The following is a 7,653-nucleotide window of genomic DNA, read 5'->3' as shown; positions in this document are numbered from 1 at the left end:
AACAGAGACGAGACACTGGAAAAACACATGAGAGGTAAAAACCTAAACATCTCATGGCCTTCCCACATAAAACCCAAGGACTCTGCCTTGATCCCACCACACGACTAGAATTTCATAAACAAGACGGTGGGACCGTGACAAACCGTTATCATGATGGGCCAACATTTAGAAGAGTATTACTAGGTACCTTACTAATAACACATCCAGTGTTATACATTTGAAGGTAATGTAAGTAAGCTATAGAGGTTTGTTAAGTAAAAGTATGTATAAGGTGGCTACAAACTGAACTTGAAATGGATTGACGTGCTTTAGTGGAGTATGTTTCTGTAATCTTGACACGATTTTCAATATGGCTAGTAAAATGTGTATTCTAATTGTAAGACGTGACAATTTGCTTGGTGCCAATTGAATCTCTCTGCTATTATTATTTGACATTATGCTCCATTTGGAAGCGACACCCATCCACTCAAATGTCAAATATAGACCGTGCACCAAACCACCTAAGAGTACGACAATAAAATCACAAATAGGCTCTAATAGGTCTCATAGGATGTGGATGAAAGCCTATGCTGTGTGACGCCAAGCGCTATGGGCATCACAATGCATTGAGTGGGGCCAAACACTTTGCTAATGAACCTCTACAATGCCAGGTAGTACCGCCCAATACCCAACACAGCTGATATGGATCCCCTCAGATCTGCTCTCTGCCAGAGAGCCCAGCACCATGCGGGTGTTGGAAGTGCTTCGGCAGCCATTTGGTTGGCATTTACGCTTTCTGTCGCTTAATCATGTCCATTCCAGCGCTCCCATCCCTGCTGATGGTGTTGTTTCCAAAGAATTTGGGAATGTTATATCTTCATATAGGACAAAATATTGTGACATCATTCAAAAAACAATCATTCTGCTAGGTTCTTTAGGCTAGCTGGTAATAATGGCAGGTTTTGAGACATTATAAATAAAGGCAAAGCCATGTCGGTGTTATTTGTATACCCCCCCACACACACACACAAAAGTGCCTATTTAAAGAGATTTTACTTAACATTATGCCAGATCAAAGAGTCAAATAAACAGAACCAAGACATGTCATTGGGTATTTGTTGGTTACACAATCTTTTCCCCATATTTTTTTAAAGCCGCAATCCATCATTGTCCTTCAGCTGTGACCTTGCGAGTGTGTTTGAAACATACGGCGTGAATAGACCCTGAGCTGCGAAACACGTGTTTTAAAGTCGCCCTCTATGTGAAAAGCCCGCTGTGAGCAGAGCTGCAAACCCAAAAAGCTGGCACTGGAAATGCAACACGATCTCTGAACTTTGTTGCTGCATGGGAAATAAAGCATTGAACATAAAACCACTTATTAAGCTTGTTCAGGGGATTTAGAGGCCACATAGTGTGGCATTACAGAGTATAAAGAAACAGACCATGGAATGTATTTTATAATTTTTATGACACCTTGTAGCCCTCATCTGACACCAAGTGTAGCCCTCTCCAAATGGTGCATCTTTAGCCACTGCAGATTCAAAAGGTCACCCTCACGTTTTTCCGAAAAGCCTTCGGAATCGTACAACGACGTGGCTTGCCACAACCCTCTCGATATAAACAGTATATTTCACCAGTCAACTTTTGGCTCTCGCAGGCAAGACAGATGAAAACGCAGTGCTGGCGGTATGAGATTTCAGCACGGGTCCAGATTAAACTGGACTCTCCCAAATGAGAGCTGACAGGCTCAACGAGCAGCAGATCATTTCTGGTGAGCGGAGCAGTCTGTGGAACCCGCCCCCACGGAGCAGAGGTGAGTCGGTAAGGATGATAACTCATACCCTTAATTGAATCGTGGCTTTAAATTTCATAATACAAGATGCCCATGTGACAGCTGCCGAAAAAAATGAGGTGATGGAGCCAAGGGTACAGCATAATAAGTGGAAGGGAGGGGGGGGACGTCTCCAGCGCATCGAACGAGGTACGAGGGATATTCTTCTTTGATAACGGATAGCCTCCAGTTGTGCGGACCATTATTCCAAGCATACCTTACAAAGCAAATGAACTTGACAGATGGTTGTGTCACCCAAACCCTTGACTACCGGTCCGATTATGCAGAAAACAATACAATAGAAAAGAGAATCATTACCAAAGGAACTCGGTTAGTCCGCGAAGGACAATGCCATGCAGAGGAACAAAATTACACTTGTGAAATTGGACAGTGAGAATGAGTTTAACATAAAGTGGGTTACAGCCAGGCAATCTGTCATAGCTAAAGCTATTGTCTGGGCCTGCTTGCATGGCATATGAAGTCATCTGTCATCTCTGGCTCTATTAATGGCTACTGCTCAGTTCTTAAACGATAGCTTTCACCAGGGTGGACCTGCCAGTCTGTGCATGCTGATGAGATTGCGAGCGTGGCCAGAGTACGAGGCGATGCGCCGCAAACGGGAAGTTGGCTTTGTTGACACAGCATCTTTGCCATTTTCATGGTGAGCTGACTGTAAGTAAGCTGCGTTTTTAATTACTTCTCCAACGTCTGCTGTCAGTTTTGCTCCAAAGGATGTGCAACGTTTTCTTCTAATATACACACACATTTTTCCTGCAGAAACATCCAGCGCTGCGGGTCGTGTTTCACCATTGACAGCAGACTCTGGACACCTTCTTTACAGAAATTCCTCTTGAGGTAATCGCATTGGAAAGTTACAAATCATGTTGTCATAAAATGCAACGGCATGCTATGTGGGCCGTTAAGAGATTTGGCAGTGCTGCTTCATAGATAGAGGTTTCCCCCGAGTGCTGTCGCAAAGCTACTAAATGTTCCATGTGACACCAGAATTTCCAATTGTTTCAATGCCTGTTAATAATATAATTGTAATAAATCATAAAAGTATTTATCAGGATGTGATAAACTCACTTTTATTAAGAAATAATACAGAATAATAAAAGAAAAAAGGCCAACTATTTAAGATTTAACCCTAGAAGGTACATGCATATGTGGATACAAAGTTACAAATATATATATATATATATATATATATATATCATAACATATAAAAACANTATATATATATATATATATACAGTATATATATATATATCCAGTTAAGATAGATAAATTAATATTTATTATTATTAATATTCTATTTTTGTAGTATCATACACATTTATTCACATTTTACATCCCAATGTCGACTTCAGAAATATTATCTCCTGAAAACCCACCACATACACATGTTGAAGTTAAAATTATGAGGGCCAATAGTTTCTTACAAAAGTCCATGAGCTATTACCTTTGTGCCCTTGAGCAAGATACCAATCCTCAGGTTGCTCCAGGCAGACAGTCCCTGTGTTAAGTATACCGTGAATGAAATCTGCTAAATGACAGCTTGTTATGTACAGTACTTACTAAATATAAATCAAACCATGATTTTTATCATTGCCTATATCATAGGCTTTGCTATATTGAGAATTAATATATAGCTGAAGGGCATTGTTATAGGCACAAACTCAAAACATTAATCTTAACTATATTACAATTCAGCACAGCTGTAGCAGAATATAAAATGTAGCTTGGTAAAGAGGTCATAGTCTTGCTTTATCATGAATAAATGAATCTAAAAGTCTTTATACATTACAGTGTTAAAAACACATCTGCACAACTCTGACCCAGAAATTTAATATAACAAGAAAAGAGGGATAGTTTATCACTGTCTCTTTGACAAAAAAAATGTTGGCAAAACACTGTGGGACAAAATGAAGTAACATCACACCCCAGCACTATAAATGAAACTTGGCTGAACGTTGCGTTTATTGCAGCCCAGATTTTATTATAATTGCCTGAAATATTTGTTGAGTGTGCAGAGAGAACACAGCTCGAGGACTCAACTGCCGCCATGTGTTTGTTAAAGCCCCGGCAAACATTTCTCTTTCTTAATGAACTCTCCTCCTTGTCTCATTAGTCCGCCAATTCACAAGTCAAACCCAGAGCAGCCGATATGGAGTTCACGGCCTTGTGTTAGGTGCGTAAACATGAACGAATCAAAGGCCCTGTTTGTGCCAAAGCACACCGCCACTTTTCAGGAAGAGGAATAGGCCTTAAAATAGGAAATGTCACACTAGCTTGTAAGGGGCTAACAGAGCTGTATCCTGAAAAGAGAGAACGAGCGAGCGAGAGAGGGAGTCAAAACAGTCTCTTTAAATGGCTTCGATCTCTCGTGCGATGATTCACAGAGAGTTGCAAATCCTTTTTAGCTAATTGCTACCAGCTCGTGAGATTCTCCCCCCATGTTCAATATCAATTTTCAGGGCCAAAGGAGATAGAGCGTCTCCCTGGAGTCCTCCAGCTACTCTGATAAAACTGCACAACAGCACTTAGCGAGTTCAGACGGGGGAAGAAGAAAGAGGGGATGTCTTATTCACAGCTGCTAACGGTAATGAAGGAGAAAAAATCGGACAATCGAAGTGAGGCAGCGAGTGTCCTGATGCCATGCGCTGCGTGACCTTCGGAGGAGAGAGCTGTCAGCGTCTATGAACTGATTTCAGCTAGTAATGCAATACCAGTATTATAATAAAATTGAAAAGTTTAAATTTGATTTGATGCACCATATTAGAAACTTTTATTAAGCAATACGCTAGAAAAAGCGATGCATTACAGTGATTTTACCGTAGGGAAGGGGTATTTTTAGGCAGAGCATGTGTCCAAACCATAATAAAATTATTGTAATACACCATCTATTTTTTTTACTTCCGAATAATGTCTAGTCTCTCTGTATAGTAATTTATTCAGAAGGTTAAATCAATAATATAATTCATTAGCCCGTAACTGTTTATGGGTGCTAAGCAATGTGTTGCATTAATACACAATGTGATGTCATCATTTTTGGCATTTTGCAATTTATTAAAAATCACAGTCTGCTTTTTAATAGCGCTGTACAATATCCTTTGACCACACATTAGTTAATTCCTATTTTAATGTGTAAACAGTTGCTTGGCAATTCCTTGTAAATAGCCTTCAGCTACAGACCTAATGACTGTATTACTTGCTATAAAAGTTATAATTATAATTATTAATAATAAATATAAATCTTTAATATTGTTGTTGAAGCTCTACATTAATTGAATCATGTTTATAAGGTGTTCTTAAGCACAATATGAATGCTAATGCAAATCCTCTCGTGTTTTGTTGATTCATTAGCGCAATTGACTAGGCTACTGTAATATATATTAATAAGCCGCAAAGCTGACTGTAATTTTTAGCTCGCCCACGGTGCGAGAGAGTAAAGCTGTCTCAGTCTCTATGCGTTTAGCTTATATAGAGATCTTTACCCTTGAAAGAGCTTAAAAGTCAAACCTCAAGTGCAGGAGTCAGTGGTTGGAAGAAGCTCCCCTGACAGTTGCTGTTCAGACTTTAGCCAATGCAATTAAAGACACACCTTTGGTTTTACAGCAATAATTGAAAAGTGTGAAGTAAATAGGCTTAAGTCAATAATAATTTCAGCACATTCACCCCTTTCCTCCCAAAGCACATACGTCATCTCTCCTGTGATTTTATACCTTCACAGCAGTTTGTTTCTCCATAAGTACATAATCCCCAGTAATGAGCAGGACTGCTTCACATGAGGACATTGGTTCTCAACAGACACTTCAGCTGGCAGTTCTAAACAAAGACATTAAGACCATTTACATTAAGAAAAACTCTCATGTTGAGCTTTAAGGCTTTTGACTTTTGTAGCTTTTGATTTGTGCAAAAATGACTTGGAATGGCTGAGTTCTGTGAGTTCTGTTAACGTGTTTAATTTCACAAAAAAAAAACAATATATTGTTTGTACATTATAAAAGTCATTAGGTCTATGCAATGTCCCTGTCGGTACGCGATCCGGGATGCTTGCACGATCCGTTCTGCGCATGCGTGTAATTACGTAGTAAACCACGTCATGGTTTCCCTACATTATTGATATCACGCATGCAATGAAACACTTAACGGCCAGGCGGCACAACTGGCGACATGTTTTTGTAGTCTACATTGTGTTTTTCATTTAACAGTTCAACAGTCTATTTTGATGTTTTTAAATGTAGCTTACGCTATGCATTACGATGTGTTTACGTGGTTGCTAATCTAAAATAATAAAGGAGTTGTTACATGAACATACACGATTTTGGTTACATGTGGAATAAAGTCTGAGTCTTTCTGTCACTGCAAACCTTCAGTTTCCTCCATACTCCCATTTGCGATTCATTGCTGTATGGCATTAGGCCTACTTAACTTTCCGTGTTTCGATCTGAGGTCCGTAGTATTGTCAAAGATGGTGTGTGTCATTTTTTTTATTAAAAGCTGCTAATATTAGTTAACTTTAAATTGAGTAATTTTGTGTTAGTATGGGTCTATACAGGCTAATATATCTATCTAAATAATCTAAATGAGGAAAATAATCCCTTCAATTGTGTTTACAGAAGACAATAAGGAACATAATATGCATTTCTGCCTAGACTATCTGCACTTACATGAAGAAAGAACTACAAACAAGTATGGGGAAACGTTACAGAGAATTTCGAACTGACTTGAAAGAACGCAAAGTTTGCACACACAAAAGTGACATGAGACCAGAGGTGGACAGTAGTGAAAGTAGCGGTACAAAGGTGCGCAAGCGTGGAACAGATCGTGCAGTGTCGTAAATCATCACAAAACAGAATTATCATTTTGCTCATGCGCGTTTTCTACTACGTCATTATGCGCATGCACAGACGGATTGTGCAGGCATTCCGGATCATGTACCGACAGTCCCCTTTTAAACATGGTGACCCAAATGTGTGTGTGTACACCAACATTCCAAATGTCCTTGAACACACATTTTTGTTTGTCCATATGGCTAACTATTTCACAGTATAAAGTCAGAACTCAATATAAAAACACAATAATGAATGACCTTTATATATCCACTGAACAACGGATTACCTGTACTGACATCACCTAGAAGAAATGTTGCTCAGAGGTTGCTCTTTTATAGCTCAGATATTTAATGGAATTCTCATTTTCGTTTCAGAGAAGTATCACATTGATCTTTGATCAAACTCCTGTATGGTGGCAAATCAGAGATACATTTTTGTCTCATTAGAAAATAAAAAGTCTCTGTTTGCCTTTGTTTTAATTTTGACTTTGCTGTCTACATTGCTGTGTATTCAGCTTCTATTCATTATTTGATAGTATATTTTCTAATGAGCATGTTTTAGTGATCCTGTGTGAAACTGCACAGTGGGACAGGAAACAGAAGTTTCTGTTTAACCCATATGGACAGTAAAGCCGGAGGATGTAGACATTCTCTCAGTGTATTGTGTGGATTTGGAGTGAGGTCATTGTAGGGATATCAGGCTGATCTCCCCTGGCCCACATGGCACTGTGTACACAGGGCAGGAGACTGCCATCTTGTGAGCTAATCTGGCCCCCCTTAGATATAATGACTTCCACAATGTTTCTCAACTCAAAATACTGGCATTATTATAATTCAAAACATTAATGAAATAGGAAACATACATTTAAACGTTGTGCCAAACAGACCAGTGGTTAAGCATAACGTAATTCTGTAAACGTGTGATGGTACGCGCACACGAGAAAGCAAGAACGGTTTGTTGACTTCTTTCCTACCACCCTCTTGAACTGTTAACACAAAAGGCGCC

General features: G+C 39.2%; 1 long non-coding RNA gene across 1 annotated transcript; it reads left to right on the top strand.

The window, feature by feature from the left end:
• The first annotated feature begins 1,641 nt into the window (after window positions 1-1,641).
• LOC130558593 (uncharacterized) lies at window positions 1,642-2,665 on the top strand. Its single transcript, XR_008963446.1, has 3 exons — window positions 1,642-1,800; window positions 2,356-2,482; window positions 2,588-2,665. It is a non-coding gene; the product is annotated as an uncharacterized LOC130558593 (long non-coding RNA).
• Window positions 2,666-7,653: the final 4,988 nt, after the last annotated feature.

Source organism: Triplophysa rosa, linkage group LG8, assembly GCF_024868665.1.
Source record: "Triplophysa rosa linkage group LG8, Trosa_1v2, whole genome shotgun sequence".
In the NCBI taxonomy this organism is placed as follows: Eukaryota; Metazoa; Chordata; class Actinopteri; order Cypriniformes; family Nemacheilidae; genus Triplophysa; species Triplophysa rosa.
The sequence above is the reverse complement of the archived record's forward strand: the minus strand, read 5'-3'. Positions and strand labels throughout refer to the sequence as shown.